Below are 13448 nucleotides of genomic sequence, written 5' to 3' on the forward strand. Positions count from 1 at the left end.
CGAAAGAAAAATAAACAAAACCATACCAGTTTGGGGTTTTTTTCCTTGTGATGAATCCCTAAGGATTCCCTCTCTCTGTATTGATATTTTCATTATTTAACAGGTTTCAAGTACTAAAAGCTTGGGAGATAAATTTTTAATGTATCTAGTGTCTGATCATTATTGCTTCAAAACACAATTAAAAACAAATAAATTTCAAAACCCCCAAAGTCTAAACTGCTGTGTCAAGCCAAATTCTCCCTTGACTTTATCCACTGAATATACAGCTAGCAAGCAGCATAGCTGAAAATTACAGAATAATGTGTTTGCAAAAAGAAAATCACCTTCCTAACAGTAAAAGCTGCTACAAGACTGTCTCAAGCCATACCACTCATCTATGTGCACTGCAAATTCCACACAGTTACAGTATATACTGATTTGAGCTTTTTGTATCTCTAGTATGTACCTATCAGGTCTCTGTTTTGTAACAATAATCAGTCTTTTCAGGGCTTTTAACCCTAATGTCACCCTTAGTTCCCCCTTAATTAAATGGCAAGGCTCAGCATCCTACATCTGCCATGTGCTTACTTCAATTCTGTATGAGCTGCAAATTACAAATCATTAATTCCCTGTTCAGACCAAGAACACGTCTCATTACATCATGGAATGCACCATCTTCAAATACTACAGAGCTGCTTTAACTGCTAATCTTCATAATGTGGAAAACTGCCTTCTCAAACAATCCTCAAAACATCACAGGCCTTGCAAGCACAAAAAGAAAATCACCAACAAAGGCAGGAGATGAAAAACAGTCTGTGGAGGGACTGAGCTGTGTGTCAAACACTGCATTAACTGCACTCTTCCCTAAAGCAACTCAGCCAAATGCAGAAACGACAAGGATGAATCACCCACGGATGCCTTTCATACATTTAGAAAGGTATTTGTCAAATGACTCGGATAACAAACACTCTGGTTTGAATATATTTGTTATCGTTTACAATCAGAAATCTCCAAGTCTGAAGGAACAATGATCACTTTCTTTTTTTTTAATATAAGATGCTAATTTCTCTTTCTCTGTGAGCCTATTTCTGCCATCACAAGTCACATTCCCATACATAAGGAAATTTATAATCTTTCTCTCTTGTGTTTGATTTGCCTTTATTTTATTCCAATACATTATCTCTAACCCCCCGAAAGAATAAAAGCAGCTTTTTCCTCTTGACATACTCAGGATTGTAGCTTTACTGCCAGTGCTATCCATCCATCCCTCTTTTCATCATCTGTACCTGAATCGACATAGAACAGAAAATCTGGAACTGCACCTGCAAACAGCGTCCTGTTGGAGGTCAGACTGAAGGCACACTCACTGACCCAGTTCTATAAACAGAAAACTGCTGCACTTCTGCACTGCCTCAGGTTTCCAAATATGTATTCACAGAAAGCATCCTCACAATTTAGCACTCAGGTAACACACGCTACATCAAAAACCACTCAGAAAGGACAATTAGCAGCACATCCTGGAGGCTGTGAATCACTGACCAGAGGCAGGTAAGAGGAGGGAGCTGCTCATGACTAGCAACCAACATGAAGCTAAAGAGCAACTGCCCCTCTACCAAGGGGAGTCACTTTTTTCTACCAACTTCCTACTAACAAGTACCTGAATTTTAAAAAAATCTTACTGTGCTCTTTCTGTCAGCCTTCCACTCTGAGCTAATACTGAATGCAGAAGTCTGACCTACTACTTGATTTAAAATGAAGGTATGCAAGGTAAATACTATAAAAAAGACATTTGTAGTCCTTTAATGTCAACAGCACATATTCCAGGAAAAGCTCAGGATCATATTCATAATTTGACCTATAACCCTTACCACCACAAGATGTTTGTGCTCGTAGGCAAACTGGACACTCATTCATAACTTGCAGAGTTTTAGCATTTATAAAGTTAAGTCCACCAATTTCTGAAGAAATGCCCAGTAAGCAGAGGACAGCTTGACTAAAAAGTGTAAAACACCAGAAAACTTCAATACAGGCAGAGATTTCCACCAGACTAACATGGGTGTTGCTTTTCTGTCAAGACTGCCAGCAGCAGCCTACTCTCCACATGGCATCAGAGGGAAGAGGCTGCACTGCAACAGCATCCATCTCTGAAAAACACTGTCAGGCTCTGGGAAACCCCAATGGTTATCAATAAGCCAATGCACTGCATTAAACTATGTTTAAGTGAAGAGGATTATGCACTTGTTTAGCTGAAGAACATAAGCCACTGTGTCTACCTTGATAAATCCTGGAATCTTCTAACATTGGAGCCTGCCATAGAAAAAAAAATCATACGTTTCAGGGGACATCTTGGGATTCTTTGGAAGATGAAAAAATTATTAAGGAGAAAAGCAGGCTAACAAACTATATTTGCTAAAAAAAGAGATGATAGCAAAAATAGCTCCTATAAAACCCTTAGCAAGGGGGATGCTGACAATTCTCTTTGAGAAAGCACAAGCTAAGATGATTTGCACTGCTGAGAAAGTACAAGCTATGAAGATTTGCTCTGCTGCAGAGTCCTTTTATTTAGATTTCTATAGCTACTTTAATACTAGTGAAGCATATACTGTTTCTTAGCAATTGTATCTGGACTCTTACAGATAAATAACACTATTTTGAAATCAATACTTTTGCACATTTCAATGATAACAGATAAAAACCCTTGAGAGTAACTTCAGCCCTCAGCCTGCCTTCTTTTGTAGCAAACTATTTTCATTAAAATTACTTCCTGCTGAAATGGTTAATTCAGAAAAAAATCCTCACACAGTATTAAAGCAGTCAGTGACATAAAAGCGTTCTGTAACTACACAGATTATTCTCCCTCTTAAAGAAACGATTATGGTGTCAATCCCTTGACAGTACTGCACTGAATAAACACTAGCTACTAGCTGGCATTGCAATTATCATGATACAGCAAATCTGTATCCTTTTAACTGCAGACAAGCCAGATGACTTGTCAATCTATTTCTAAAATCTCTTTTAGATTAAAGCATATATGGAATTCCCTAATGCTGCAGGCCAAATCCCACCTTGCTCCTCCTGCTCACATACTGCAGCAGACAGAGACCTACACACGATGTGACTACCCCCACTATTTGTGTAAAACAGATTAAGGGAAAGTATCCTCTTTCTGGCATATCCCACCAACTACATTTTACCTTTCTGAAGGCCTAAAAACAGATAGTTACTAAAACACAGAATAGTAACATGTCCTAAAATCAGCGTAGATTGTCTTTCTCTGAAAGGTGTCATCTGTTTAGATCCTACAATCAGTCCACATGAACCATAAGCAAGTAAAATGAACAAATTTATTCTCTGTATACATTCCCAAGCCCTTCTAACATCTCAGGTTTCAAATAAAGCTGGGTGTATATTAAGATCCTTCCATGCATTTGTTGTCACATCAAAGATTACTGTTCGGCAAAGCTGAAGCAAGCGCAAAAGGAATCCGACAGGCGTGTGTGTGTCTAAGGCAGTTTAGTAGACACAGTCAGCAGTCCAGAGCAACTGCACTAAAAGCCACACTTTCAAAAAGGTACACCTGATCAACTCTTTTGTTAATTGAAGTTACCATCCTCTGTTACAGGCTGGTGGTACATAACTTCCTTACTCAAAATCTGAAACAACATACCTACCCCTAAGACCTGTGGCAAGATCTAAACCCCATTCTTTTCCAGAGTTAAAAAACCAAATACAAACCTCTTTCACTGCTTGGTAGTGTTGGGCAAAGACCTCTACTGCTGATTTTTAAGATTTTAGTTATGTCCGTGCAATCTCTGAACATGCACAGGCTGCAAATCGCAAGGTCTCTGAGCCCTTGGAGCAAGGGAGTTGCCTCCTTTCTGTACCACTGCTGTGTCAACAGCAAACAGCGTCTGTTGGGCTCCTTCAAAGCAAGCACTTCCTTAGTTTCTGCAAGGACAAACAAACACTTCCAAGCTGCCACCAATGGACCTCGAGAAAGCAGAGCTTTCTGCCTTCCCTAAAATGCTGACAACATACCAGTCTGGGCCACAGAGGATTTGCCTTCTGCTTATGACAAAAACACCCACCTCACTGGATCATTTTAACAAAATGACAGTGACTGTATTAAGAGTAGTTACATAAAAACAGAATAAACATATTTAAATGCAGCAGAAGGCAGAAGTTTAATCACTTAAAAAGCAATTACATTTACCTTTAGTTATTAAAAAGGCTTGTCACAAGAATCAAAGACACATCAGGAAAAATCAAGGCTAATTGTTCAAAAAATTGTATTGTCGTTTAGTATTTTGTAGTTACAAAGACATGCTTCATAAATTATGTACGTTAAGTGGATTGAAGGAAAATTGACTGTATTTTTTAAAAAATACTGTCAAGACAGTTTGTGCTACAAATCCATCATCATTATCAAATTCCACAGTTTTTCCCTCAATATTCCATGAATCTACATCTCTTTCTGTGTGGAAATGGCACTTGGCTCTTCATGAACTTGCCAACTCATGCAACCATGTCTTCAGCAAAGTGTCTTGGTAAGACTGATTCTACCTAGTGAGAGAGTCTGAGCCTGGGATAGAGGGGTACAGTAAAACCAAAAGCGTTTTCAAAGCGAATTTTAAGATGTCAGTAGTGTAGACAAAACATTTTTTGAGCTTGCCTCTAGTTCTTTCATTTTGCAGTGTTATTTTTGGACAAGAACTGCTTTATTGACTAATGAAAGTAAGCATCCATTTACGTTATCTATTTATCTAAGCTCTAAATAGCACTTAGGTAAAAGCACAGGAATGTTCCCATCAAATCAGACTTCCATAATACATTAAAAACTCCATCAGCTACCACTTACTAACATCAGATCCATAATCTTAACCAAATCTACTTTTAATAGCATACCTAAAAACATCTAAAAAATGCATTCAGGAAGGGCAGAGAGGGCCATATCTTGTCTTGTATCATTGGAATTATGTGGGAAACTTTGCTGACAATTTACTGTGAGTACAGATTACGTTGCTTTTACATGCTTGAGGACACTAAAGAGAAGGGTTATTTGAACTGAAACAAGAAAACCAGCAATTTCTTCTGCAGACATAAAAGGAACATCCACTAACATTGTTTCAGTACACACTAGCCTTTAGGTTTAACAAGTCCTTAAATCTGGTTTTGAAGCTATCTAATAGTTTACATTTTAAGATGCATAAACTGTGTAGGGTCTTCCTTTGAGCTTTAGGAAAAACAGCTTCCTCTGCTTATCCTGCTATTAAAAAAAAGAAATACAAAACCGCTAACCTAATTCTTACGAAATTACTACAGAAAAAGTTTCACAATTAAATTGTTCAGGCATTAATATTAAGAAGAAATGAATGCTATCCCATAAAATATTACATCAAATTGATACTTTTGATGGCAATCACCAATTATCAGACTAATTTTTTCTATACCTTACATACTTAATTTCATAGAAAGCATAGAAAATGATGCAATCATCTAGAAAAAGAACCTCGTATCACTCACTGTTTCTTACCTACTACTGCAGAGAGCTGATTTGGAAATAACTTCCTTTTAAGTACTCCATAATCTGCAGGTCTTACTCAGGTGGTCTGAACTTTACTGGGCCAGGATGTACAGCAGGCCCTAACCCAGCATTTTACAAATGCACCTTAACATTGTGTGCACTCACACCTGAGGACCAAACCATAATTCCAGCCCCCTCTCCACTGATCTTTCACATTCATGATTTATCTTAGCTAGTGCTGGGCAACGGGTGACCCTTTGGGACTCCTGAAATCCTTGCTGTGGTAACACCACTAGTGTGGCAGTTCCCAGCATCCTGCTGCAGCACAACACTCTTCTGGTGGATTGACATAGAACAAGAGCACACACTAACTGGAAAATAAACACAAAAGAAGCTTAAAGTTACGTTTTAGTGCTATTTCTTAAACCATCTCACTTGGATGAGCATGTTTTGAAAGCATCCTCCTCCAAAGGATGGCAGAACAGTGGCTTCCTAAAACAGCTGTGCCATTAAAAGCACCATATCATGTGCTGGCACATATTGCTTCATGTGCAGTCAGACTACAGGCTGAGAGAAAAAAAAGGAAAAGAAAAAAAAAGCCAGTGAGCATATTTTCAGGCCATTTGTTATCATAACAAATGGGTGGGGATCAAAATTCAATGGCCACACAAATTACCAGCAGTCACTGTAACTCAAACCCCACTGACTGCTGCTTTCAAAACTGTGCTGTGCATCTTTGCTTCCCACCTGCATTCTGCACACACTCCAAACTCAAGAAATTTTTTCTTAAGTTAAATGATGTATTTTAACAACAATAATTTAAGCGTCTGCTAAAATCAACATGCAGAATATAATCTTTACTTAAAAGTACTGGGAGAGATATTTCTACTAACTGAATAAAAAATATTTAAAAGTAAAGTAATTGATTCATTAATCTGCCTTTATCTCTTTTCTGAACAATGGAAAGGAGATGTAATTAAGTAACATCAAATTACTCTGATTCAAAGTCACCCTGTGGTGCCTCTTGTTTTTTCATAAGGTATAGAATGGACAACCAATTAAAAAATAATGACAAAATCTGGCTATGACATCTATTAGTACCATAACAAAACATTGCATGTCATATCTGCACTATTTCTTAAGACTTTGGGAATGCCAACCAAGGACCAGTATCCTGCATTCCAGAATGCTCCCAGACCAGAACCTTACGAAGCAGTTTTATCACATCCTCTCTGTTAAACATAATTCTGCCTTATAATAGGCACAGTGATCAGGTTAGCACACCAAACCCTTCCAATATATATCACTCCTCAAAAATAACATGTCTTCCTGAGGATTCATTCATTCGTACCTCTAGCAAGACTTCTGGGTCACTATCATTTATGCCTAACACACTTCCAAACATCATCATAACTCCTGCACCCCTCTGTGTTTCAGTACAGTAATAGTTATTATACTGAATGCAACTGGGCTACTACATCCAAGGAAACTGTAAATATAAACAACAGCACATTCTTGTATCTTCCACACATTATTGCCTTCTATGTACAGAGGAATTTAGAGTCAGAAATGGCCATAGAGTCATCTGGTCTGGCTTCGTGCAAACACCAAACCATGAGCATTTGTTCACTCACCAAGGCTATGGCCAGAGATAATAACCTGGTGATGCTCCTCATCCAGCCATACATTTCATTCACATCCCCCATCATCCTAGCACAAGCACTCCTGTCCATAATAAATCAAAACCAAGATTTTTGTGCCTTTTACTGGATTATTTTTCAGTCAGAAATGAGGGGACAGAAAAGGAAAAGGTCCAGGACACAAACACTCAAAATACACCTATTTCCCCAGGCTGCCAAGCAGTGAGATGTGCTGGTAGAACAGGGACATGGAACAAGCTGCAGGCCTGTCGAACTATATAAACCAGCTCTGAAAGAGAAGAACAGTTCAATTATATCCTTAGAGATCAATTATATACTCCTATTCTGTGAGCAGAAGCATTTTAGGAGGTTGTAGTCCTCCTCCCAGCTCAAGCCCGTTACCTCTCCTATACCCTCACAGATGACCATCCCACTAGTTGCATTAAAATGACTACACACTGCCAACCTCTGCACTGAGGGGCAGGGAGGAATCCCACATCTTTAATCAGCCCTCCTCCCTCCAAACACACACTAAATACGATTGGGGGCAGGGAGCAAGGAGGAACATCCAGTTTAAGCACACAAACAAATGAAACATTAAAGGCGGGGGCACAGTAAAACCCACACCTGCCGAAGACAGGAGGGATGACAGGTAACAGCAGCCTCTCTGAAATGGAAGCTGCCCAGACCAGAAGAGAAAGACAGAACCATGACTTCCCTATGCTATTCACCCATTGTTTGATAAAGGAACATCCACAAAAGCACTTAATCTTAAAACACACTATTCTATTCAGGAAAAAAATAAACCACCCCAACACAACTGTGCTCCTCCCCTGCCAGTCCCTAATCTGTATGACATGGTTTGCAAATCATTCAGCTGCTGTCAGCTGGAAGGAGCAAACTCAAGATACAGGAGGAATGCAGTTACTGCAATCCCTTACTCAAAGCTTCAAACCACCACGCTCTGCACTGTGGAGTGGCACACATACAAATAATACCACGCTGCCAGCAATCTTAATTTTTTGTTAACATTTAACTACTTAACTACTACATACAAACACTGATAAGAATTAAGATAAACAGTTATCTGATAATTCTGAGAAATATAAGTATTGTCCTTTAAAAAGACTAACTTGTAGATACAACTTTTTAAGTAGTACCAAAAAGTTGGTTTACATCAGACATTTCTTGAACTTCTGAATATTAATAAGTGCAACGTTAACTTTTCAAATGGTTTGTCGGGGTACATCACACAGTAAGATGAGTATAATTAGCCACACCCCAACCCTACAGATATGTAAGGAAGCCTGCACTACCTACTAGACTGGTTACATCCTTTGCTCTAGTCACTTTAAAATTTAATAAAATCAGTTATAGTTCCGACATAATCCCAGAAACAAAATCTAAACACAATGAATGGGGTTTATGGCAGAATCTAAAAGAACTAAAATAGGAAACTGCTCGCTTTTTAGTCTATCTGCAAAAGGTATTTTACTGCTTTTACCTGTAAGCACGACTTGATGTTGAGAAATCATATACAAAATCTGTACATTTAAGTAGATAGAGGGAAAGCATATTTGGAACATAAGATGACTTCCTAATTTTGAAAAAGAAACATAAACAACAAACAATAATTTGACAAAATAAACTCATTTTTATTCTACAAAAATGCCAAAACACAGCTTCCATGAAGAGTAAAGATTGTTCCTGATTGCACTAAAAAGAGTTAAAGAGCAGAATCCCTGGGAGATAAGCTGGATTCAAAGAAACAAAAAGTGATTAAATCAACACACAGATACTATTACTTGCATCTGTTTTCTTAGCCAACTGAATCTGAAGAAACTGTCAACTACCACACATTAATTTTCTCTATACATCAACAGAAATTAGCATATCTAGTGTTAACTGTGCTTTAGTGTTCACCCTTCATTCACATTCCCAAACATATCATGGGTACTAGAAGCACAAACACATCTTTAGTCATTAGTAAGTATATTAATTGTCTAGCACAAAAGAACCTCAAATATAGTGTCATCTTATGCCTGATGACTACAAAGCACCTCACACAGAACCCTATGGAAATAATTCCTCTATCATTGCAAGCATCAGTAATTCTGATTCTGATCCTCATAACAAAGTGCCCAACTTAAATCCTGTAAAATGATGGCAACAAAAGCATTTTAGCAAGTCTAAGTCAGCATAACTGCACCTTTTTCTGGTCAGGTATTTATCAAGGCATTTTTCAAAAGAATCACACTTTCTTCTACACCCTGCTTTCAGAAAGGAAAACATTTCACTAAAGAAAATATTGGGAAAGCCTTAATACCTCAAAAATACTTGAAGCTGATTGTGACTCAGGATAACTATTACAACCAGTTCTATTTTGAAGTCAAAGAGATTTCTTTTCAGAATCAACAATCTGTCTTTGACTGGTACTTGGTTAAAACAAAGTACGTATTAGACATCATGTTTGTTATGCCTTTGTTCGAAGGAAAATGAGAGTTAACATTGAAAAATAAATATTTTTCTAAACTTTGGCCACGGTAAACATAATGTTCTTAGAAAACAAATAGAAATACTTAGAAAACACAAAGTATTATGGAGGCTGAATTAAGAGAAAAGCCTGTGACTACTCATTTTATTGCAATGATGATGGAATTGGTCCATTTTTATAATAGTTGTGTCATACTGAACAACACCCGGGAGGTAGACTGGCTACAAAGGATGTTTATTTAACTAGACCTAGCACGCTTGTCCCCATCACTATCTGTTACTCTGCTCTTCAACATTAAATACAGAAGTATATTCTGCTTACTTACAAATTTACCCGAATTTCCATATTTGTCGCTCCTCTTACAAAAACATTATTTTACAAGTATTTGTACACCAAATTGAGTTTTAACATAATCATGAGCTATGCCTCTGAAGTGATGCTGTTAATCCCAGGGTAAATCCAATTGCATGTCTGCCAGAGGAGTCAAACAGAGGAAGAAATGAAAGAGTAACTGCACAAGCCCACATCTCAAGAGAAACAGAAGCTGCATTAAATGGACTCAGAATTGAATATGAGGCTACAATATCTCCCCAAACTCCCAATTAAATGGCATACATAGGTATGTGTGTATACACAAGAAGATACACAGAGAGATGTGCACTGTATGAGCAGCACAGAAGTGATGTGTTTCTGACATTAATATGGGAAGTTCTTCATAAATGCAGGAAGCAGCAATTGCCCTTATATGCCTAAAGTTTCTGTACAGCGTATTTTGAATCTTGTATGTCAAAAACATTCAGAAGATTGTATTCTGGACTCCTGCATATTTAATTAAAAATTGTCTATGTGATTCTTCTTTTGTCAAACACAGACCTTTTAAAAAATTTCTTTCCATTAACAAAGGCACTGTTAAGCATATCATAGGGATTTGACAAACAGTACATGAGGCTATTTCACAAGACCCTTGGAGGACAACTTTATTCTCTTTTTTAATTACATATGGTAGTAGGTGAAGGGAATCTAAGTTTGAACTGCTATTAAAATTTTTGATTACTAGAATTGTCCAGCTCCATCATCATCCTTCAGAAACATGACGGTTGCCAAACTTTAACTGCAACATGATGCAGAAGTGATACTGCATTGATTGGCAAATTTCAGGAACAGACCATTTGGATTACCTGCATTTACCCAAATGCATCTGCATTATATAAAACGAGTATCCCAATGGAACTGTTAGAGTTCTCCATATCCGTTGTAATTTCAGGGAAAAGGTCCTCTTAAACCATGTGGTCACAAAAATTACTGAGCAAGTGACTTACAAGGTCTTCTGCTCAGACTCACCAGATGGATCAGCTTTCTCTCTGCTGCCAGTAAATGCTGAATGTGTAACTTCCAATTGTATCTGTAATCCTAGGGTTATAATATCCTCTATCGTGTTTCGCTGAAGCTTTGGAATTCATACTCAATTACAGCTATTTTCCAAAAGAGTTTTAAACCAACTGTGCATTCAAAAAGGTGTTGCTTTCAGTTTTTTGTTTGTTTTTTTTTTTAATTAAAATGCTGTCTAAAATCTCGAAGGTTCATTTTTAGCTTCCAATGCACATCCTTTGCCCCTAAGTTTGCTATTTACGTGACATTTGCTATTAAGCAAATGCAAAAGTGGAAGTGAAAGAGACAATTACTTGGCAGAGTAATTGTTGCAAAACCTCCTGCCAATCACAAAACTGCTAAAAATTATATTCTAACCGTTTTAGTTTTATGTATTTTTATGTATAACCATGAAAGCATTTTATATCCTGAATGACCCTGGCTCGCAATTTTGCTGTTCAAAGCAAACTATAAAAATAGACTTTACTTTATTGCTAGCTAGTTTTACTTTCTGAGTCTGTATTTTGGTTCCATGACCAGTATTTGAGTATTAATGCTACATTTACATCACATCTCCTGATGTAAATCATTAGCAGGGGGAAAAAAAACAGCGTAACAGCACCATCATTTGATTTAGTAGCCTTCAAAAAGTCAGGCGATAGCATCACACTAGGTGATGCCACCTTGGTCATTAAAATATGCTTCAGTGTGCCTAGAACATAGAATTCAATAAGGTGTCAAGAAGTTCCTCCCTGTGATTACAGACAACTGCTATGCAGATCTACAAATCTGGCATCTTGTTACCTAAAAATACGAGAACGACGAAGACAAAACGAGTAAGGTTTTAAAGCCTCTTTCTAATTAGTCTGCCCTAAAGATGCAGTTATCATTTAAATCAGTTGTGTATTTTTGCTAGGATAACGTATCCCTCATCAATGTTTTCCTTATTTTAGAGGTGTAGAAACCCGGCCAAGTCCCAAGTCTACGAATCGCCTCCGACCACAGCACGGCAGGTGACCTACAATGTACAAATCCGGTCACTATGTACAAAGCCTGAGGAAGACCTATCCCGGCCTCGCCTTCCACCGATTCCGAACCGGCAGCAGAATGACCCCCCTGGGCCGGGGGAGGCGCAGACAAAGCGCCGCACGCCCGGAGCCGCAGGGCCGGCTCACCCCGCTCCCTCCCAGGGCGGCGCCCGCCGCAGCACCGAGGGGAGCCGGGAGGGAGAGGAAACGGGGACAAAGCCGAGCCGATCCCCATCTCGGGGGACATCCCCTTCCCCACAGCCAAAGCGCTGAGCGCAACTCACAAAACGCCCCCAAAAACAGCCTCCCCAGAAACGCGCCCCGCCCTGGGCGCGGGGAAGGACGGGGCCGGCTGTCAGCGGCGGCGCTGCGGGGGGACCCGGCGGCCCGCGCAGCCTTTTGTTGTTTGCGCAGCGGCGGATGAGAAGGCGAAAGAATTAAACGCCGCGCACACCCGCACCCAAACACACACCCCGCCCGGGCCCCGGCCCGCCGCCCCCGGCCCGGGCGGCTCCCCCCGCTCACCGCTCGGTGCTGCAGCTCGGGCGATGTGCGCAGCGCTCGCTGGGGCGGCGGGGGCCGCGCAGCCCGGGGCGGGGAGGCGGCCGGAGGAGGATGTCAGCGATGGGCGGGCGGAAGGGAGGAAGGAAAAGGGTTTTTTTGGGGGGGAGAGAAAGGACCGGAGAGAGGGAGGGAGGGAAGGAAGGAAGCGGGTCAGCACCTCGGCGCACTCAGTGCTTCCTCCACCCCCCCCCCCGAAGCGGTGACAGGCGGGCGGTGGGCGCCGGCGGAGCGGGGGCTGACAGCTGCCGGCAGCCGCCACCACCGCCCCGCTGCTGCTGCTGCTGCTGCGGCCGCCGCCCCTGTCCCGCCCCGCGCTCCTCTCCCTCCCTCCCACCCCTCCTGACATGGCGGCTCCCCCCCTTCTCCCACAAGCGCCCGCGCGCCCTTCTTTCCCACCGCCCCCCACCCATGGCGTCATCCCTGCCCCCGGCAGCGGGGCAGCGCAGACATGGATGCTCCCGAGGGATGTCAAGGGCTCAGGTGCATCCCCGAGGCTGCTAGACCTCGATAGGGCCTTGTCTGCCCGAAGCTTATGTCAGCGGAGAGCAGAACACGGCGTTTCCTCGGGGCGCCCTCCCTGACACTTGGGGTCGTTTCGCTCCAGAGCGGGGCACCGGTGCTGATGCTCTTTGCGCTGTTTTTTTTAGCCCAGTGTTGTGGAAAAAAGTTCAGGGTTTTGGTGACTGCAGGACTCGTGAAACTGATGCCTCTGTCTCAGTCGAACGCGTCTGGGAAAATCTCCCCACTTTAAAAGGGACATTGAGGTGCGGGAGGATATCCATCAAAGGGCAACAAGGCTCATGAAAGGTCTTAGAAAACGTATCTTATGAGGAAGGACTGAGAGAGCTGGG

At 40.8% G+C, this 13448-nt stretch overlaps 1 protein-coding gene across 6 annotated transcripts in view; it reads right to left on the bottom strand.

Moving 5' to 3' along the window:
• KLC1 (kinesin light chain 1) overlaps positions 1–12892 on the bottom strand; it is a 44629-nt gene extending 31737 nt beyond the window's left edge. For all 6 annotated transcript variants that reach the window (XM_027732876.2, XM_027732878.2, XM_027732875.2 and 3 more), the window contains exon 1: positions 12559–12892. The gene's annotated coding sequence lies outside the window, so the exon portion shown is untranslated. The remainder of the gene's footprint in view (positions 1–12558) is intronic.
• Between the last annotated feature and the right edge of the window lie 556 nt (positions 12893–13448).

This window comes from Pipra filicauda, unplaced genomic scaffold (assembly GCF_003945595.2).
Source record: "Pipra filicauda isolate LSUMZ 115617 unplaced genomic scaffold, ASM394559v2 scaffold16_size7369187_pilon, whole genome shotgun sequence".
NCBI classification, from domain to species: Eukaryota; Metazoa; Chordata; class Aves; order Passeriformes; family Pipridae; genus Pipra; species Pipra filicauda.